Source organism: Lissotriton helveticus, chromosome 7 (assembly GCF_964261635.1).
Source record: "Lissotriton helveticus chromosome 7, aLisHel1.1, whole genome shotgun sequence".
In the NCBI taxonomy this organism is placed as follows: domain Eukaryota; kingdom Metazoa; phylum Chordata; class Amphibia; order Caudata; family Salamandridae; genus Lissotriton; species Lissotriton helveticus.
The window spans coordinates 1,821,886,291-1,821,908,858 of NC_136068.1; the positions used below are offsets into that span (position 1 = coordinate 1,821,886,291).

At 50.5% G+C, this 22,568-nt stretch overlaps 1 protein-coding gene across 2 annotated transcripts in view; it reads right to left on the minus strand.

Annotated features, from left to right (window-relative positions):
• The window catches only part of XRCC1 (X-ray repair cross complementing 1), a 282,052-nt gene that overhangs the window by 194,757 nt on the left and 64,727 nt on the right, over positions 1–22,568 (minus strand). The window lies entirely within an intron of this gene.

Consider the following 22,568-nt stretch of genomic DNA (forward strand, 5'->3'; position numbering starts at 1 on the left):
TCGATCACCTACGAGCTCGATTTTACCAACTAACTTATTAGAGGCATCAGCCACTCAGGCCTTGTGCTAGAATTTATTGGGTGGGTGGTCTGCTCCTCTCCCGGGGAGTTCTGCATCTCCTCCAAGGTAGGTCACACAAGACAGATTTCTCCAAAGGCTAAGGCATGACCCTAGAATCTAAAGGAAGATGCAGGAGGACCACGTGTAGGAAGCTGGCTCTTTATATAGCGGACCAATACGAGGTACACTGTGTAAAAGGTACAGGCATCCCCTATTGATTTACAAAGGCAAAATGATAACACTAAATGTTCTTCTGTGGTGGGGTTGGCTAGCAGTTTCGGCTTATCAAAGGGTAGTGCTAAGCATTTGTTGTACTACTAAAAGCAATACATGAGATACACACTTAAGAATAAATCCGAGACCAATTTATGAAAACTAATTTTCATATAAATTTTGATACCAAGAACTTAGTTATTAAGTATGTACTTTTTTAAATATGAATTTTTACAGGAAAGTAAACAGTTCACTTAAATGGGTCTTAACGCAGCAATGCTTCCCTATGGGAGAAAAAAGGCAGATGTTGTATACAGTTATTTACGGTTAGTTTCAGGGAGTCTCCTTCAGGACTTAGGTTTATAGGTGGCCAAGGCCTGAAGTACATTCAGTAGTTACTCATTACTTGTTGTGGGGTGTCTAAGTGCAGAGGAGCTGGTTGGGTTGGTAGCTGTGCGCTCTGACTCCATTGAAAGAGGGAGGGGCACCTAGAAACAGGGTGCAGAGGGACATGGAGACAAGTCCAGGAGCTCCCAATTGGGGCTCAGGTCAGAAGGGCCCTGGGGTAAAGAGGGCACAGCCAGTTTGTCAGTACCTGGGCTGGGGCGCTGAGGTGTAGAATGGAAAGCTCAGCTGGGATCTGTGCGTCCTCTGGCCTTGCTAGCGTTTGTCTCACCGGTTTGGAGTGCAAAATCAAGAGAGGTGGGCCACTCCGGAGGTATTCTCTGTGGTGCCGACGTCCCTCGATGGCTGCTCGTTCTCAGTGTAGTGGGAGTCCAGAATGGACTCACGGGCTCTGTTTGCTGCAAGGGGTCTGGTACCCCGGATATTGGTCCTGTGGGGCTCCTGTCAGTCCTGGTGTCCTCTCACTTGGTGGGACAGGATAGATCTGACCTTCAAGAGCACAGGGTCCTCTTCCTGGGAGGCTGCTGTGTCAGAATGGCCAGGGAGCAGCAAATTGGTAAACCTGACTTTGCATTTTCGGTGCTTGGAGACTGCAGGGGAGTAGCTCATCTATTCCAAGGGAGAGTGCTGGCAATTTGCGAAGGGCTGGCAGTCTCCCGGAGTTCTTGGAAGCTGTTTAGCTGCAGGATGAGTCACTGCCACGATTGTCAAGACTGGTGCAGGCAGTCAGGGTTTGGCATCAAAAGTCCACAGCAAGTCTTCAGTTCTCGCAGCTCTTCTTTCTCCTCTTCTTCTGGATCCATCAAGTTCCTGGTGTCAGGGGTGCCACCTAAGTACTCAATTTAGGGGTGTTAAGGGGAATGACTGGTAGTAGCCAATGGGATACTTACCTTTAGGTCAGTAGGTTTCCAGGGGACACCTCTACAGTGCCCAATGAGTGCGCGTTTTTTACTGGAATCAGTGTGGGTTTATTAATATGAGATGTTTGATACCAAACATCTCTAGTTTCATTGACGCCACCATGTTGCTGGGGAAATCGTAAACACCAGTGTCCAGCACATGTTCTTAAAATGGCTTCCCTGTTCACTTGTAATATTTAAGAATCGACTTAGGCAACACAGGGGCATATCTGCTCAAGCAGATATGTCTACACAAGTAGTATAGTGCACCCTGCATTAGAGCTGTAAATCCTGCAGTAGGTGTGACTCACCTATACTGCATGCAGTGTCTGTAGGCATGGCACACAGGAAGTGTGCCATGCCGTGTCTTAACTTTTTGCTGCACCATAGCACGCAGCCTGAAATGGCAGTTTTTGGTGCTGAGGGATCCCTTTGAGTGGCACAATACATGCTGCAGCCCTGGGCGAGCCGCTTTAGCCTCCTGGTCCTAAGTATCGGGGGTACCATTTACTAGGGACTTACAGGGGGGGCTAACAATATTGCCAACTGAGGGAACAATTGTACAGTTTTAGGGAAAGAGATCTGGCACCAGGGACATGGATAGCAGGAAATGCATCAGATACCAGGCAAAAAGGGGCACTTTCCTACAACCCTCAACCCAAAACGAAAGAGAAGGAGACTAACCTTTCCCAAGAGAGTCTTCACCATCTCAGTGGAAGAACCTGGGAAGGCCATCTACATTGGCACGGTCAGGTCCAGGTATGTGCTCTACTGTAAAGTCCATACCCTGTAGGTAGATGGACCACCTCAACAGTTTGGGGTTTTCACCTTTCATCAGCATCAGCCATTTGAGAGGTATGTGGTTGCTTTGGACAAGGATGTGAGTACCAAACAGGTATGGTCTCAACTTCTTGAGGGACCAAACCACAGCAAAGGATTCCCTCTCAATGGCACTCCAACTCTGCTCTCTGGGGGGAAACTTCCTGCTAATGAAAGCAACAGGATGGTCATGGCAATCATTATTGGTCTGGGAAAGGACCGCTCCAATCCCATGTTCAGAGGCATCAGTCTGTACTATGAACTGCTTTGAATAATCTGGAGCTGTAAGAATGGGTGCTGAGCACATTGATTCTTTCAGGGTGTCAAAAGCCTTTTGACAGCTCACTCTCCAGTTGATCTTCTTTAGCATCTTCTTGAAGGTAAGTTCTGGGAGGGGTGCGACAATGGTACCATACCCCTTCACAAACCTCCTGTAGTACCCAACCAAGCCAAGGTATGCCCTGACAATCTGGTTTGTTGGCGCTTCCCAGCTTAGAACTGCCTGGATCTTGAGCAGTAAAGGTTGAACTTGGCCTCCACCTACAAGGTGGCCCAAGTAATCAACTGTGCCCTGGCCTATCTGGCGGTTGTATGATAGAACCACGCATGCGTTTACCACACATGTCGGTTCCACGAAGGCTGAACAACTAAATTCTTAGCCAAGAATATGCCTTTACCACACGTGCCTTTACAACGAATCATGCTTTGTTGAGGCATATATGGTAAACATATATCCGTGGTTATGAATTCACAGTTAAGTCTTAACCCCCCGACCCCTGCCCCCGGCCTGAGTCGCTAAACTAACCCACTCCTCTCCCCCCAGCACTAGTAACTTTTTCACCCCGCCCTCTCCATATCCCTAAGAACGAACCCCTAAGCCCTAAAAACTACCCGGCCCCCCCTAAGTACTAAGAGGTAGTACGATCCCTGCCCCTTGCCCTAAGCGCTAAAAAGCACCCCCAAGCCCTGATGACTACCCCAAACCCCCCCAGCCCTGAAAACTACCCCGAACCCCCTCTAGTCCCACTTACCTCACCGCAATGTCTTCCTGCTACCGTCCGTCTGAAAGCCCTACTGCGCATATGCGATATGTGCGGTAGGGCATGCGTAGTTCAGCCTTCGTTGCAAAGGCTGTTTGTTGTTCACCATTCGTGGTAAAGGCTGCCTGCCCTATCTGGCACCTGCTTGCCTTGATATTGAGTCCAGCAGCTTGCAGAACCTTCAGGATCTTCCCATGGTGTATCAGGTGATTGTGCCAAGTAGAACTATAGACAGCAATATTGTCCAGATACGCTGCACTAAATGTTTCCAACCCTGTAAGGACTTTATTCAATAACCTCTGAAAGGTGGCAGGGGCATTCTTGAATCCAGAGGGCATAAAAGTGAACTGATAATGCCCAACTGGGGTCAAGAATGGGGACTTTTCTTTTGCTGAATTTGTGTGTTAGTAAACACCTTGTTTGTAAAGCTTGTGCTCTATAAATAAAACTAACTAAATTCGCATGCATGCACACCAGAATAGGTGCCTGCCCTTTTCTTTTGCTCCACGGGTCAGGCAAATATGCCCGTACCCTGATGCAAAATCATAGGACGGGGAAATTTGCCTGCTCCCAACCGGTCTATTTGCTCATCCTTTATAGGAACTGGAAGTGCACCCGTCTTGGTTACTGCATTGAGTCCCCTAGAGACCACACGAAAGAGCTCTGGTTTTCTATCCTTGGAATGAGGTTTTGGGGCTAACACAACTGGGGTGGACTCTCAAGGGTTCAATAAATCCCAATTACAGCATCTTGCTGACTTCAGCTCTGACGCTCTACTTCATCAGACAGTCTATAGATTTTGTTTTTGACAGGTGTTTTGTCTCCAGTGTCCACATCATGGGTACACCTGGTAGTCTGGCCGGCAGTTAGGAAGAATAGATCAGCATCCTTCTCCAAGACTTGTCCACTGTCAGCTTGCTGTTGGGCAGAGAGGGGTGTCAGAGAAGACAGCTCCAACTATTGACCCATCTTTTGAGCTGTGTGAGAGGTAGTCAGGGAGAGCTACACTCTCTGCTTCCAGATCCTAATTAGTGACCACAAGCATAGACACATCAGTCTTGTTATAGAAAGGCTTTAGACAGGTAACATAGATGATGCTGTGAGGGCTCCTGCTAGTGTCTACCAGAAAGATGATCTCACCTTTTCTTTCAAGGATAGAGTAGGTTCCACTCCACTTGTCCTGGAGGGCCCTAGATGCCACATGCTCCGAAACCCAGACCCTCTGCCCTGGTTGGAACTCTACCAGTGCAGCCTTTTGGTCATACCAATGCTTCTGGAGCTCTGAGCTGACCTCAAGGTTTTTTAATGTTTTACCAATGTACTCTTCCATCCTTGAACAACGGGCAAGTACATAGTCCACAATGAATATGCTACTTACCAGTATGCATCTGTTCTTGGCATGTAGGGCTGCTAACATTCATATCTTAGCATTAGATCGCCGCCTAGTGTTGGGTCCGGATGATCGCACATTGTTGTCCTGGAAGAGTCTTCGAAGTATCCTGAGATAGGTGGCTCCTCCCCTGGACTACAGTGCGCATGGGCATCGACTCCATCCCCAGATTGTTTTTCGCCATTGTGGCAGAAGATGGAGTGAAAAGTGTAAAGGATGTCCATGCAAATAAGTGAATACAAATAGTATATCTGCAGCTGCGACAGGCACCGGGGAGGAGGGTGGGCGATATGAATGTTAGCAGCCCTACATGCCAAGAACAGATGCATACTGGTAAGTAGCATATTCAGTTCGAGGCATGTGGGCTGCTAAATTCATATCTTAGCATAGAATACATAGCAGTCCCTCCATCAGCGGCGGTTGCCCGTGCCAGCTGCAGAAACTTGAAAAAGTGTTTTGAGAACAGCTTGTCCTACAGCAGCTTGCTGCTTGGAATGTACATCAACACAGTAGTGTTTTGTAAAGGTATGTGGTGTAACCCACGTGGCTGCTCTGCAAATATCCTCTAAAGGAATGTTTCCTAGGAAAGCCATGGATGCCCCCAGTTTGCGTGTGGAGTGCGCCCTTGGGGGTATCGTTAAAGTGCGCTTGGCTTTTTGATAACATATCTGGATGCACTTAACAATCCACCTGGCTATTCCTGCTTTGGAAATAGGGTTGCCTTTGTGTTGTGGTGCGAAGGCAACAAAAAGTTGTTTTGTTTTTCTAAAGGGTTGTGTTCTGTCTATGTAGTACATCAACGCCCTCCGTACATCTAAGGTATGGAGCATTCTTTCCGCCACCGTTTGTGGGTTTTGAAAGAATGCCGGCAAGTCAATAGTTTGGTTGAGATGAAACTGTGACACCACCTTTGGAAGGAATTTGGGGTTAGTGCGCAGCACTACCCTATTTGGATGAATTTGAATGAATGGCTCTTGGATTGTGAGCGCTTGTAGCTCACTAACACGCCTCAGAGACGTAATAGCTATTAGGAAAGCTACTTTCCACGTCAGGAACTGGAGTTCACACGAGTGCAGTGGCTCAAATGGTGGTCCCATCAGTCTGGTGAGAACCACATTGAGGTTCCACACCGGAGCTGGCGGTGTTCTTGGGGGAATAACTCGTTTCAAACCTTCAAGGAAGGCCTTAATGGCAGGCACTCTGAAGACGGAGAGATGCTGCCTGTTCTGAAGATAAGCCGCTATGGCGGATAGATGTATCCGAATGGAAGTGTACGCCAGATTGCACTTGTAAAGATGCAACAGATAGCAAATGATGTCATGGATTTATTTTATTTATTTATTTTATTTTTTTCCATTTGTATGGCGCTCAGCTACCCAACAAGGGTTTCCCGGCGCCTATGACATTACTTAGATTGAAGGAATATGCTGAGTATAGATGCATCTAGCGGGTTGATGTCATTGGCAGTACAGTAAATGAAAAAACGCTTCCATTTTGCAGCATAGCATGCTCTGGTAGTTGGCTTCCTTGCCTCCTTGATGATGTCCATGCATTCCGGAGGTAGGTTAAGGTATCCAAACTCTAGGACTTCAGGAGCCAGATCGCCAGGTTGAGCTGTTGCGGATCTGGATGCTGAATTTCTCCATGGTTCTGCGTCAAAAGACTGGGCGTGAGGCGCAGTCTTTGATGCGGCACCACTGAGAGTTCGAGGAACGTGGTGTACCCTGCTTGGCGCGCCCACGTTGGAGCAACTAGGATGAGAGTCATCGCGTGCTGCCTTAGCTTTCTTGCGACCAGCGGTATCAGAGGGGCTGGCGGAAAAGCGTACGCAAATTTGCCTGACCAGTTCATCCATATCGCATTCCCCTGCGACTGTGGGTGAGGGAACCTGGCGGCAAAGAGTTGGCATTTTGTGTTTTCTTTTGTGGCAAACAGGTCTATCTCCGGATGACCCCACCGCTGGAAGTACGGGTGGAGGACAGATGGGTGTATCTCCCACTCGTGCATTTGATGGCTGTACCTGCTGAGCAGATCTGCCATCTGATTGTCCTTTCCCGGGAGGTGTTCTGCCATGAGGAAAATGTTCCTCTGAATGGCCCACTTCCACATGCTCTGAGCCAGATGAGACAGCTGTGGCGAGTGGGTGCCTCCCTGCTTTTGAATGTAGTACATCGCGGTCATGTTGTCCGTCCGGACTAACACTACCTTGTTGCACAGATGTACAATGAAGGACTTGATCGCCATGAAGATTGCCATCAGTTCCAGATAGTTGATGTGCATCTTCTGTTGCTGCGTCGTCCATAGTCCCTGCACTGTGTAATTGAGTAGATGAGCTCCCCATCCCTGGAGAGATGCGTCCGTTGTCAGGATAATTTGCGGCACTGGCTCTTGGAACAGTCGGCCCTTGCAAAGGTTGTGTGGAGTCCACCAATGCAGAGAGTCGTATGCCCGACTGGTAACCAACACTAGGTCTGTCAATTGCCCCTGAGCCTGTGTCCATTGATTCGCTAAGCACTCCTGGAGCGGGCGCATATGTAACCGTGCGTGAGGGACTATGAAGATGCAGGAGGCCATCATGCCTATCAACTGCATGAACACTCTCGCTGGAAGCGAGTGCTGTGGTTTGAACTTTCGGATTAGAGACTGCATGCTGTCTATCCTGACTTGGTTTGGTTGAGCCATGGCCGTCAGGGTATTGATCGTCGCACCCAGAAACTGCCGGACATGTGCCGGCTGAAGGTGCGACTTCGGGTAGTTCAGCGAGAAGCCCAGATTGTGTAGGAGGTGAATGGTAGTCGACATGTCCGCTGCGCACTGTTGTTCCGACTTGGCTTGAACGAGCCAGTCGTCCAGGTAGGGGTAGACATGGATGTTCTGCCTCCTGAGGTGCGCGGCTACTGTCGCCAGACACTTGGTAAATACCCTTGGGGCTGTGGTGACTCCGAAGGGGAGGACCTTGAACTGGTAATGCTTGCCTCGAATAGTGAACCTGAGGTATTTCCTGTGGGACGGGTGTAGTGGAATGTGGAAATAAGCATCCTTGAGGTCTAAGGTTGCTAAGAAATCTCCTTGGTTTAGCAAGGGAAGAATCTGTTGCAGTGTAAGCATATGGAAGTGTTCTGATAGTATGTACAGGTTGAGGGGACGTAGATCTAGAATGGGTCTGAGAGATCCGTCCTTCTTTGGAATAAGGAAGTACAGGGAATATACCCCTGTGCCTTCCTCTCCCTCCGGCACGAGCTCGATTGCGCCTTTTTGCAGCATCACCACTACTTCCTGCTGCAATAAGTGCAAGTGCTCTGCGGACTGGCGAATTGGACCTGAGGTCAGGATTGCAGCAGCGCTTTGCTGCAGCCCACGCGCGCTCTCTCAGCGCTACTCTGGATTTTAATCATCCCGTTTTTTATTTTCTTTAATTTTACTTTCTTATTCCCCTGGTTTTAATCTCAGGGTCTCTGGCCACTCACCCGCACTCTAATTGTTTGGATACCCACCGCTGTTTAGCGGGTCCGGTTCCGGGGAGGCAGAGGGCGGGGAGCGCCATCTTGTAGTGGTGTGTTTCTCTGAGCGCCATCTTTGAGCGTCCTCACGCTCGTGGACTGGGGGAGCTGCCTATTTAAGGCGGAGCCGCCTTAGTATCAGCCTGGCGAATTGGACCTGAGGTCAGGATTGCAGCAGCGCTTTGCTGCAGCCCACGCGCGCTCTCTCAGCGCTACTCTGGATTTTAATCATCCCGTTTTTTATTTTCTTTAATTTTACTTTCTTATTCCCCTGGTTTTAATCTCAGGGTCTCTGGCCACTCACCCGCACTCTAATTGTTTGGATACCCACCGCTGTTTAGCGGGTCCGGTTCCGGGGAGGCAGAGGGCGGGGAGCGCCATCTTGTAGTGGTGTGTTTCTCTGAGCGCCATCTTTGAGCGTCCTCACGCTCGTGGACTGGGGGAGCTGCCTATTTAAGGCGGAGCCGCCTTAGTATCAGCCTGGCGAATTGGACCTGAGGTCAGGATTGCAGCAGCGCTTTGCTGCAGCCCACGCGCGCTCTCTCAGCGCTACTCTGGATTTTAATCATCCCGTTTTTTATTTTCTTTAATTTTACTTTCTTATTCCCCTGGTTTTAATCTCAGGGTCTCTGGCCACTCACCCGCACTCTAATTGTTTGGATACCCACCGCTGTTTAGCGGGTCCGGTTCCGGGGAGGCAGAGGGCGGGGAGCGCCATCTTGTAGTGGTGTGTTTCTCTGAGCGCCATCTTTGAGCGTCCTCACGCTCGTGGACTGGGGGAGCTGCCTATTTAAAGCTCGCCTGATGGCGCGCAGCGGGCGTGCCTTCTCTGTGCCTGAGTCGTGCCAGAGTCCTGCCCGTCTGCGCTCGTCAGCGTCTCGGAGGGCGGCGAGGCGGCGTGGTAGGCTTTTTAGCTTGTTCGGTGTTTTTAGATATTGTGAGTTATGTTATGTTATTCAGCTAGCGAGTTATCTGCACTCAGGCATTCTGCGCCTGCATGCCATCATGTCTTCCCGGGCGGTCGGTCGCTGAGGAAGGGCTGTTCGGGGTGTGGTTGGAATCTTTTCCCTAAGGAGGATGGTGCTGCCGGATGTAACTCACCCCAGTACCCCTGTTATCTGCTCAACACCAGATCACTCAGCAAGCATTCCACAGACATCTGGAATTTGCTAACAGACTCTAAAATCATGTGTCTGTTTCTCACCGAGACATGGCTGAGTGATAGCTCCGCCCCCGATGTTGCCGCTGCTATACCTCCAAATTATACCATCTTTAGGAGAGATAGAGATAACGGCAGAGGTGGTGGAGTAGCGATTATAGTGGATAACAGCATCCCCTGCCGGACTTTCGCGGTGGAGACCATTGCTGGCTGCGAGGCCCTTGGTTTCACCCTTAAATTGTCCCCTTGCCAAACCTGTTCTGGGATCATTATCTACAGGGCTCCTGGTCCGCTGGGCACCTTCTTCGATGACCTGCAGGCCGCTCTTTCTGTGCCGTGTCTCAGATCTGAGCACTGTATCCTTCTGGGAGATTTTAATCTACACATGGATAAACCCCTAGACGCTGATACCATCAAGCTTTCTGACATGGTGTGTCCATTTGGGATGTCCCCTTATGTGGTCAGTCCTACGCATGTTAAAGGCCATGTGTTGGATCAGATCTTTTCCACCAGGACTATAGAGGCATCTTCTCCTATGCCAGTCCTGTGGACCGACCATTATCTGATCAGATTCTGCATCTTAGCTACAGTCTCATCTGGTTCTAGAGGGGTGACTGACGCAACAAGACGGTCCCGACCTTTCCACCGAGTCACGGCGGACATGCTAGCCGACGCTCTTGTTCGTTATCCCTGTCAGCTTACAGGTTTCCTGGAACAGGACCTGGAACTGTTTCAGAAATGGCTGTCCATGAGATTGGAGGAGTTCGCCCCAGGCAAGCCGAGTAAGGCTGCGGGTCAACAGATATCGGCCCCTTGGTTTACCCCACTCTTGGCCTCAATGCGTCAAGACTGTAAGAGGGCAGAGAGGGCTTGGAGACGAAGATATGATCCCGAAGATAAGAGCAAATATAAGGAGCTTATCTATGTCTATCATAAGCACATCTTTGAGGCAAAAAAGGTGTACTTAGAGCGTAGAATTGATGCCGCCGAATGCATGAGCAAGGAAATTTTTAAAGTTGTACGGGAATTTGTGTCACCTGTATCCGGCACACCTACTCATGCTCATAGCGCAGTCTGGATCAGCCAACTTGGTGAATTTTTTACCAATAAAATAAAACTCATTCAGGGCTCTTTTCCGGCACCTTCTCCCCTGGCTGACCCCCCAGTATCTGGGCTTTCTGCTGCAGAGGCGGCGGGTCCTCTGCTCTGGATTTTTCCGTCTATCTCCCATGCTTCCTCTTTGAATCTGCTCTCTCGGCTCAAATCGGGCTCGCCGCTTGACCCCTGCCCTGCCAAGTGCTTGGGGAAAATTGCACCGGCAGTCAACACTCTGATCAATCCTATGCTCAAAGCCTCCCTGTCTTCCGGAGAGGTACCTGATTCTTGGAAGCATGCCCTTATCCTCCCGCTGCTGAAGAAACCATCTTTAGACCCTCTTGCACATGCGAACTATAGACCAATCTCCCTCCTCCCCTCGCTGGCTAAAGTGATCGAGAAGCACGTGCACCTCTCTATTTCCACCTTTATAGAGAGTAATAACATTCTGCACGACTCTCAGTCGGGCTTCCGTGCTAATTTTAGCACGGAGACGGCTCTTCTTGAGATCACGGATGCTATCCGCGAGATATTGGATGGAGGGGGAAAAGCCATCTTGGTCATGCTGGACTTGTCGGCGGCTTTCGACACCGTGCCCCACGCCGGTCTCCTTTTAAGACTCTGGGAGATAGGCTTTCGTGGGACGGTGTTGGATTGGTTTAAGTCGTTCCTGACCAACCGCCGGCAAGTGGTCTGGGCACCGCCGTTCTCCGCCGAAATGCCGCCGCTCGAGGTGGGGGTTCCTCAGGGGTCCATCCTGAGCCCCACCCTTTTTAATATCTATATGGCCCCTCTTGCGGCGGTGGCGGAGTCTTTTGGTGCCCAGATCATCTCCTACGCGGATGATACGCAGCTTCTTTTTTCATGTGGCAAGGGGGAGGATTTCGACGGCGGGCGGATTCGGGAATGCCTGGAAGCCGTTTTTGAGTGGTTTCAGGGACATAGTCTGAAGTGCAACTCAGACAAATCCGAGTTGCTCTTCTTCGGCTGCTCTCCCGACCCGGCTTGGAAGTCATGGTGGCCGTGTGATATGTCCCCTCCTTCCACGGTTGCAGTAAAGGCGAAGAATCTTGGCTTCTTGTGCGATGTCGACCTTTCCCTGAGACCTCAGATCATTGGGCTGACGGGGAAATGTTTCGGCATCCTCAGGATGCTACGAAAATTTCTCCCTTTGCTGTCCTTTCATCACAAAAGAATAACGGTGCAGGCCTTGATAGGATCACGCCTCGATTACGTGAACGCGCTTTACTTGGGCCTTCCTAAATATTTGATGGCCCGTCTGCAGGTGGTGCAGAACTCAGCGGCCAGAGCCATCTTTGGACTCCCCCGGAGGGCGCGGGCCTCGGAGCTTTTGGAGCAACTCCATTGGCTTCCGATGGCCAAGAGAGTCACGTTTAAAACCTTGACTCTGGCTTTTAAGGCGCTCCACGGAATTGGTCCTCACTATCTCCGTAAGCGGATAGCCTTCTATGTCCCCAGAAGAGCTCTCAGGTCTGCCTTCGAGGCCAAAGCGGTGGTTCCTTCCATTAGGCGCTCTCGAATCGGAGGTCGCTCTTTTCGGTACCTTGCGCCTCGGTGCTGGAACGATCTCCCTCGATTCTTAAGACTGATGACCAATCTGTTAGCCTTTAGAAAGGAGCTAAAGACCTGGCTTTTCACTCTGTAATCTGTGTCTTTTCTGGATCACTGTTATGCTGTACCTAACCTTGTTTCACTCTTCGCCAAAGCGCCGGGACACTCCTCCGAGTAGCCGTGCGCTATAGAAGAGCTAATTTAACATAACATAACATAACATAGGCCTTTGCCTTGGCGGGATGTTGGGTGGAGTGGATTTTAACTCTAGGCAATAACCATACTGGACTAGTTGTCGCACCCACCTGTCTGTGGTGATGTTTCTCCAGACGGGCAGGAACTGCTGCAGTCTCCCCCCGACAGGTGTTAAGTGGTCGGGGGGCAGTGACAAAGAGTCACTGTTTGCTTGGGGTAGAGGAGCGGGAGCTGTTGTTTCCTCTGCCGCGACCTCTGTTGCTGTTATTTCTGTAACCTCCCTTGTTCTGTTTTGTGAACGAGGATTGTGCTCCACCTTTTGAGAATTGAGATTGTTGACCCATTTGTCCTCTGGTGACTCCACGTGCACCTGAGCGCCGAAAATTGCTGCCACGAAACTGTTGTGACTGTAGGGCCCCCATGGACTTAGCAGTTTCTGTGTCCTTCTTTATCTTTTCAAGGGTGGTGTCAACATCTGGACCAAACAGTCGATCAGGATTGACTGGCTGATTAAGGATGGTTGTCTGAATATCAGGTTTAAACCCTGATATGCGGAGCCAAGCCTGTCGTCTCAGCATGACGCTAGTGTTAATAGCCCTAGCTGCTGTGTCTGCTGCGTCAAGTGCACACTTGATGGCTGCGTTGGAAATCAGTTTTCCTTCCTCTATAAGCAGTTTTGTGGCCTCTTGAAACTGCGGAGGCAGGTGTTGTACAATCTGCTCTAGGGTGTCGTAATGCGCCCTATCGTAACGTGCTAAGAGTGCCTGTGTATTAGAAATACGCCAAAAGTTGGCAGCTTGTGCAGCTACTCTTTTGCCCCCTGCCTCTAGCACTTTGGACTCCTTATCCGGGGGAGGAGCTTCACCCGTTGTTTGGGAGTTAGCCCTTTTGCGGGCATTAGCGACCACCAGGGAGTCCAGCGGCAACTGTCCACGAATGTATGCAGGGTCCGCAGGTGCTGGTTTGTACTTTTTTTCAATACGTGGATTGACCACTCTCGCCCTGGTAGGTTCTTTAAAGATGTCCGCAGCATGTTTGAGGACCCCCTTGAGCATAGGCAGTGTCTTTACAGTCCTCTCAGAGACTGAAAAGGTGTCAAAGAGAAAGTCTTCTTCAACCGGGTCAGCATGCATGTCCACATCATGATTAGCAGCTGCCCTCTCAATCAGTGCATGAAAACCTGCAGAGTCCTCAGTTGGGGATGCACGGGCACTGAAAGGTTGTGGGTCTTGCCCCACACTCTGGGTGCCTTGGTCACCAATGTCATCATATGTATCCGGATGTACATCTGGTTCATTGACGGGGAAGGTGTATTGGTCCTCTTCATCATATCCCTCACCCTCAGATTGGTCTGGTGAGGGAGTAGGGCTTCTTCTTGGAGGAGGCTGGATAGGCTCTATGAGGTTAGAAGCGTCCTGAGGAACCCTTTTTTTCTTTAGTGGGATGACATAGGAGTCCAGAGGCTCTGAAGTGATCCTCCTTTTATATAGGGTTAATTTGCCTGTGTTGGCGTCGATGAAGTGCTCAGAATCGTCCTCTGATTCGAGTTCTCGACCTGAAGGTGCTCCTGCCGTTGAAGAATCCGACTTTTTTGGCGTCGATTTCGTAGAAAAGGCTTTCGGCGCCTCCTTTGGCGGCAGAAGGAAGAGAAGCTTACTTGCAGGCTTCACCGGAATGTCCATCGGCTTCTGTGGCGATGGCATCGGAGCCGACGTAGCCAAGGCTTTCTCCCTGATCCTCTGCAGCGAAGAGGCGATGGGGGACGTGTCACTTGCAGTGGGCTTTGGCGCTGACGAGGAGGCCTTGACCTTGCCCTCGGATCCGACGTCCTGGTGACCCTTCTGAGTCTTTGACGATGATGCCGCAGCCGCTGACCCAGAGTCTTTGGACCGATGCACCGACATACCAGCCTTCGATCCATGTGACTTTATGGGCGCCGTCTCCACCACGCGTCCGACTAACGGAGTCCCAGTCGGAACCGGAGCCGCTTCGCTGGCTTTTGCGGGCTTTGACGGTGCCGCAGAGGATGAGCCGTGCCGACCACCCTTCTTAGAGGATCCCTCCTCCGGCGTCGATTTTGACACCGTGGAATCTACAGATTTCTTCGACTTCTGAGGACCGGAGGTCGACGGAGTCGATGGAACAGCGGTCTTGGTCGTTTTTTGTGGTACGGCCGCCATCTTAGGTGTGGTCGAATCCATAAGTTTCGGTTTCGATTTTGGGTCGGCCATCTTAGGTGTAGTCGACACCGTTGGTTTCGGTTTCGATACGTTTTGCCCAGCAAGTGTGTCCTTGGCCGGGCCGGAAGGCGGGGCCGTGGCTTGCGGTACGGGGTCTATGGGAAGGCAGACAGGCGATCCCGCGACCCGATCTTGATCTTCGTAACCTGCGGGGCATAGCTCGTCCGCTGAGCTATCTTCCGCGGCCCCATAAACCTCTTCGTCGTCCCCTACCTCTTCGACGTATTCAAGGCCTTGACCCCCGACTCCGTCGTCGTGTTCCGGATCTGCCTCGACCTCCGTCTCGGGCGGGGAGATTTGAAGATGATGGCTCTGGACCTCATCTTCTTGGTCGCCGAAGATGTTTTCTGGATCCGGGGCCGCTTGTCTGGCCTCAAGGCGCACCGCGCGCCGAAGCTTGAGTGTCTTCTTGGACCTGAATCTTGCGCAGGCCATGCAGTTGTCCTCGTTATGGTCTGGTGAAAGGCACTTTTTACAGACCGGGTGGACGTCTATGTGTGGGTATTTGGACCCACAGAGCGGGCAGTACTTAAACGGACTCCGCTCCATGCTGGAAAGTTGCGGTCGTGTCGCGATGAGAAGGCCTCGATGTCCGAAGAGTGAAAATACACCGTTGATTCCGACTCAAAGAGACGGAAGAACTCGAGACCGTGCGCAAACAATACCGACGCTATGAAAACAAGGCCTTTTGGCCTGAAAAAGTTAGTTTTTCTCGGTTCCGACAGAGAGACGTCGAGACCGCATCCGAACCCAATGGCGGAAAAAAACAATCTGGGGATGGAGTCGATGCCCATGCGCACTGTAGTCCAGGGGAGGAGCCACCTATCTCAGGATACTTCGAAGACTCTTCCAGGACAACAATGTGCGATCATCCGGAACCAACACTAGGCGGCGATCTAATGCTAAGATATGAATTTAGCAGCCCACATGCCTCGAACTGTTGTGTTTAGGCTCTTTGAAAGGTCTCTCCCAGCCTTTCTTAAGTAGACACAGTGGTCCCCTTACAGGATGCCCAAACAGAAGTTCAAAGGGACTGAACACTACTCCCTTCCGAGGTACTTCTCTGTAAGTGAAAAGCAAGCATGGCAAACGGACATCCCATCTCCTGAGTTTTCCAGGGAGTCCCATGATCACACCTTTCATGGTTTTGATGAATCTCTTAACTTAACCATTGGTTTGTGAGTGATATAGGATAGTGCATTTGTAAGTCACACTACATTGATTTAAGTAGCCACAAATGAAGTTACTACCTCTGTCTGATACCCCCTCCTTAGGGAAACCCATCCTTGTATAAATACTTAAGAGGGCTCTTGCAACTGCAGGAGCAGTGACAATCCTAAGGGGTGTAGCTTCAGGGTGCATGGTGGCAAGATCCACCACCACCACCAGTAAGAATCTTTTCCCTGGTGTTGTTGGAGGGTCCAAGGGGGCAACAATGTCAACCCCTATCCTTTCAAAGGGAACTCCAACCACTGGAAGTGAAATTAAAGAGGGCTTTGGGTGATAACCTGTTTTGCAACTGGCTGGCAGGTAACACAGGAGCTACACAACTCCTTCACCTTCTAGATCATGTTTGGCCAGTAGACATTACTGCCTAGCTAGCCTACAACAAGTCTTTCTCTGGCCAAGATGCCTACCTAAGGTGATGTCATGGGCCAATGAGAGCAAACATACTGCACTGCTGAGGCACTACCACTCTCCTAGTGGCACCGGATTTGGGGTCTATGGTCTCAGTGTACAGGAGTCTTTCCTGCCAATAGGTCTTGAGGCAGCCACTGACATCTCCCGTTTCCCCTGCAGCAGCTCGCTGTCTCAGGCTTTTAAGAGTAGGGCAGGTCATACCCCATAGAGGGTTCCCCTGGGCCTAGGAACGCTGCTGTGTAAGTCCCAAGTTCCTGCAGCTCAGTTCCCTCTGGGGTTGGCACGTCTTCTCCCTGAGAAGAGGGGGTCCGAGCTGTTTTTTTTTCAGAAGCTGACTTTCCAGACTTGATACCTTTCGTCTTAGAGGGTTGGGACACTGTTTAATCTCCAACTCTTCTTTTTCACCCTGGGCTTTGCACTGTGCTTGGGTTTTAGGCACACCCATTCAGGGATCCCCTGCATAGATGCATGCAACCTTAGCTCTACCTCAGCCTATGCGGAGGACTCCAGATAATTCCTTCGAAATTCAACAGGAATTACAGAGGACACGACCACCTTCTTTTGCCCAGTAAACCCTCTCCACTCCAATGACACCACAGTCAACACAACAAACCTTTCTTTGATGCAGTTTTTAGGAAAAAAGGACACGTTTTTTTGCATTCCTCCCCCCACAAATATCAAAATTTAGTACTATTTTCCTTATTAGCTCTATTCTCTTCAGGGGAATTAACAAACCCTGGGTACCTTTAAAATCCACAGGATTTGAGGGAAAAATTGACACAAATTTGGCATGGATACCTTATATGGAGAAAGGTTATGGCGGCCTAAGGGCAAACTACCCTAAATATCCATGAATGGACTCAGCACTGAGGACCGGGCTAGCAATGACTCATCACTTGAGAGTTGCTTTATCATATTTACTTTTTAACTTTTTATTTATTTTTATTTTTGAAATTTATACAGCACACTGTTACCCTTTAGGTGTCCTGGCGCTAAGTAGTACTCCAAACGCAGAGGCTAGAAAGAGATTTAGCGAGCAAATAGCCAAGTCTTAAGACCTTTTCTAAAGGCCATCAGATTTGTAGCCTTCCTAAGGGCCAGGGGCAGGGCGTTCCAGGCATTGGCTGCCCCCAGCACAAAGCTTCTGCCCCCCCCCAACTTGCTTTCCTAAGAAATGCGTTACTTACCTGTAACTGCAGTTATCCAGTATTAGTGTCTTTCATAGATTCACATGCCTGAATCATTCCCCGTCGTCGAGACGGGAGCCTCCGGTATATAAAAAAAGTAATGTCCTAGAGACATACATAGAAAAGAATAGGCCCAAAGGTCTCACCTTAGTAGCCTATCCACGTCCTTTTGCAGGAAGGACCAAACAGAGCAGGCCCCAAGGGTCCCACCTTGGTGGCCTATCTGGGTCCTTTTGTAAAAAGAACCAAATAAAGTACAACAGCCAATCAGCTACTACCTCCTTCTAGAACCTTCCTGCCAGGAGCCCAAGTCTCTCAGATTTTCGTACGCACCAAGCTAGTTAGGCGTAAACTCAGTAGAGAGAAAGGTGAGCCCTGCCAGGGGAGGCGGGAGGGTGCATGTGAATCTATGAAAGACACTAATACTGGATAACTGCAGTTACAGGTAATTAACGCATTTCTTATCCAGTATTTGGGTGTCTTTCATAGATTCACATGCCTGAATCAGAGTAGCGAGCAATACATTATGCACATTCTGTATGAACATCAGGTATGAGCATGTAGATAAACATATCACATGACTATAAAGTACAAAATGCAATGACATATAAATACAGAAAGAGAATGTGCATACCCGTAAAGGATGGAGGGATGTAGTAGGGCTCACCTTACTGGAATAGATGGCGAAGCACTGCTCGGCCCACTGCTGCATCCTTCATCAGCTCAGTATCCAGGCAGTAATGCCTGGTGAAGGTGTGCGGATACTTCCATGTCGCCGCTCTGCATATGTTCAATATCGGCACTGCAGCGAACAGCGCCGCAGATGTGGACATGGCTCTAGTCGAATGAGCTTTGACTCGTGAGTCTAAAGGCCGTCCGGCCTTGTCGTGACAAAAGGTGATCGCAGAAGAGATCCATCTGGAGATGCTCTGCTTTGTCAGGGGCATGCCCAGCCTTGGTCTACTAAAGGCAATAAAGAGCTGGGATGACTTTCGAAAGTGTTGTGTCTTATCGATGTAGAATTTAAGACACCTCTTTAGATCTAGAGAATGTAGAGTTCTTTCGGCTGCCGTGGTAGGATTCGGAAAGAACGATCTAAGCACCACTGGTTCGTTAAGATGGAAGTCCGAGGGGACTTTGGGAATGAAGCGAGGGTTAGTCCTCAGAATGACTCTGTCCTCTCTGAATTGAAGAAAAGGATCCTGGATGGATAGAGCCTGCAATTCACTGACCCTTCTGGCAGAGGTTAGTGCCAGGAGGAGGGCCGTTTTCCAAGAGAGGAACTTGATCTCTGCCTTATGGATGGGTTCGAAGGGATGCTTCATTAGTTGATGAAGAACCACATTGAGGTGCCACGATGGAGGAATAGGTCGCGGTCGTGGAAAGGACCTGTATAGACCTTTTAGGAATTGTTTGATGAGTCTGTCCGCCCACAAAGATGGGCCCGTAGCCGTCCTTGTGAACCTTGAAATTGCATCTAGATGCACTTTGATGGATGTATGCGCAAGGCCTGATTGCGCAAGATGTAACAAGTATGGCAGCAGTTGCTGTGGAGTGGCATGGAAGGGGTGCAAGCCATGATCCACACACCAGGAACACAATTGCTTCCATTTTAGTGAGTAGGTTTTGTTAGTGCTGACAGCTCTAGCTTTCGCAAGGACATCTCTGCAATCCTGCGGGATGTTCAGGTGGCTGAATTCGCGGTATTCAGGAGCCAGGCTGACAACTTCAGAGAGCTCAGGTTCGGGTGGAGAACCTGCCCTTGAGACATCGTGATCAGGGCCGGAAACTGCTGCAGGCGAAGAGGGGGCCGGGCAGAGAGGCGATGAAGCTCCGTGAACCAGTGCTGCCTCGGCCAGGACGGAGCAATGAGGATCAGAGTGCAGGGTTCCGATTTCATCTTCCTGAGAACCCTGGGTATCAGTGGGAATGGCGGAAAGGCGTACGCAAAGACGTTGCGCCATGCGATGGAAAATGCATTCCCGAGGGTTCCTGAGTGGTGATGCCTGCTTGCGAAGCTTGGGCATTTGGCGTTCTCTCTGGTGGCAAAGAGGTCTATGCTTGGGGTGCCCCACTCCTCGAAGATACGGTCTAGCACCTCCATGTCCAGTTCCCATTCGTGGGAAGGAGACCTCTCCCTGCTAAGTGCGTCCGCCAAGACGTTGTCCTTGCCCGGGACGTACTCCGCTTTCAACGCTATTCCATGTTCCAGAAGCCAGTTCCAGATTCTTTGCGATTCTCGAGATAACGAGATCGAACGCGTCCCCCCTGTTTGTTCAGGTAGTGCATCGTCGTGGTGTTGTCCGTCCGGACGAGCACTGGGGAGTGACGAATGCGTGGGAGAAACGCCTGTAGAGCTAGGAAGACCGCTCGTAACTCCAGCAGATTGATATGGAGCTTGGTTTCCTGTGTCGTCCATTTGCCGTTGATCTGGAGTTCCTGGAGGACTGCTCCCCAGCCTTCCAGGGACGCATCCGTAGTCACTACATGTGGCTCTGCTGGGAGCAGGAACGGCAGACCCTTTGACAGATGGTGGAGTGACGTCCACCATTGCAAATGGTTGATAATGGGTCGAGTGACTCGTATGCGGTCCTCGAAAGAACCTGTGGCTTGGGTTCATTGCTTTGTTAGTGCCTCCTGAAGTGGACGCATTTTCAGGCGGCAGTGTGGAATGAGCAGTATGCATGAAGACATCATGCCAAGGAGGGACTTGAACGTGCGGACCGGAAGAGTCTTCCGCGAAGCCACTGCTTTGGCCAAGGAGATGAGTTTGATTTTTCTCTCCTGAGAGGGGAAAGCCTTGACACGCTCCGTGTCCAGAGTCGCTCCAAGGAACGTGATAACCTTGGTGGGTTCCAGAGTCGACTTTGCGGTGTTGAGGGTCAGTCCCAGGCGGTGGAAAATATCCAGACAGGCGCTGGAGGATGAGGCTGCGGCGGCCGCCGTCGGTGCCTTCACCAACCAGTCGTCCAGGTATGGAAACACCTGGTGGCCTTGCTGACGAAGAAATGCTGCCACTGGAGATAGGCATTTGGTAAATATCCTCGGGGCCGATTTGAGGCCAAATGGAAGGACCCGAAATTGGTAGTGTTGTCCTGCCACCGCAAACCTGAGGAACTTCCTGTGCCCTTTGAGAATAGGTATATGGTAGTAGGCGTCCTGAAGGTCTAAGGACGTCATGTAATCCCCTTTCTCCAGAAGACCAAGGATTTCTTGCTGAGTCACCATACGAAACGATTGTTTCTTTAGGAACACGTTGAGTGCCCTGAGATCCAGGATTGGTCGCCACTTTTTTCCTTTTTGGTGGATTAGGAAGAAGTGAGAGTAGAAACCCTGATTCTCGTGGCCCCTTGGAACTCTCTCTATCGCTCCCTTCTGCAGCATGGAAGTTATTTCCTGAAGAAGTAATCGTAGGTGCCTGTGTGAACATCGGCACGGTGGTGTCGTTGGGGGGATAGAGGTGAATTCTAGGGAATGTCCAAATCGAATGAGTTGGAGTACCCACCGATCTGTTGTTATAGTTTGCCAATTTTGATGGAAGTATTTCAGTTTCCCTCCAAGTCTGAAAGAATGTAGTGGTGGAGGGGCTAGCCAGGGAGACAAGTCATTGTCTGTTGCCAGCAGGTCGTTTTGGCCCTTCCCTCGGTAATTGGATTTGCCGTAGGAAGACTGCCGTCCCTGTTGAGGTTGTCGCTGTTGAAACTGCGGCTTGGACTGGGAATATGAGTACGAAGACCGATTCTGATAGGAACCTCTGTATGCAGGTTGGCCTCTTCCCCTGTTGCCACGAAAGGACTGGGTCCGGAATTGTAGAATACCCAGAGCCTTGGCGGTATCCGTGTCCTTTTTGATGGTGGTAAGGGCCGCGTCAATCTGGTCACCAAACAGATGCTGGCCATCGTAGGGCATATCTAATATCCTGGTTTGCACCTCCTGGCGGAAAGTGGTGGCCTTGAGCCAACCCTGTCGCCACAGGACTGCAGCCCCTGCCAGTTGCCGGAAACCAGTCATGGCGGCATCAATGGCACAATCGATTAGTTCGGAGGCAGAGGTCTGTCCTTCCAAAAGAAGTGAATGTGCCTCCTCTCGGACATCCTCCGGCAGATTTGAAAGATATGGTGCAATGTCCGCCCAGAGTTGGCGATTGTAACGGCCCAGTAGGGCTATTGAATTAGCCACTTTTACCGTCATGGCCGACGTGGTAGTAAAGCGTTTGCCAACGGCATCCAGTTTTCTGCCCTCCTTATCAGGTGGCGTCGAAAGAGGCGAGGCTGGATTTCGTGAGTTCTTCTGCGCCGCTTGAGTCACCACGGAATCTGGTTTGGGGGACCTGTCAGGCATGCTGGTGCCGATGAGGTGGCCTAGTATTTTTTATCAAGCCTGGGCACCACCACCTGTATAGAAGCAGGTGCTTGCATGATTTGTTTGCCCTGCTTCCAGATATAGTCAATAATCGGGATTGACCTTGAAGTCTTCCTAGTGGGCTCCTTGAAGTCATAAAGGAAGCATTCAGTTTCCTGGGTTTCCATGGACATATGGAACCTCTTGGCAGCCCGCTCAATGATGTTGTGGAATCCACCGATGTCAGCGGGTGGAGACTCCGAGGTCTGCGGATCCGGAGAGGCTGGAGAATGTGCCACAAAGTCCTGGTCTGCATCCGGGTCCGACTGGTCCTCATCTACTTCCCCTTCTTCCTGTTCCCTCTCCTCTTCGTCAGATGAGGGAGCGTCCTGAATTGGCACCTGTGTCTTTTCAATGACCAGGGGAGCTGGCCTATGGCGAGATGAAGGATTTGGCGCCTGTGGAGCTGGAAGTACGGGCGCAGAGGGTTTCTCCGGGAACCGTTCCTTATAATCCTTTATGAGGAATTGTAGGTCCGAGACGATGGATGCGGGGAGACACACCATCGGAGTAACCTGTGTCCGGGATGGAGGTTGGACCGTCTGTTGTATAAGGTCTTCCTCCTCTTCCGGCTCCTCGTCAGTGGTTTGGCATTTCAGCACTAGGTCCGATGGACTAGTAGCCTGCGTAAAGGAGTCCTCGTCCGACTCCTGACCTTGTAGCAGACAGGCCGGAGGTGGTAGTTGTATCCTACCGGGCGATGTCTGATGCGGCGTAATAGGCCGTTTAGTAATTTTCACCATGACATGGCT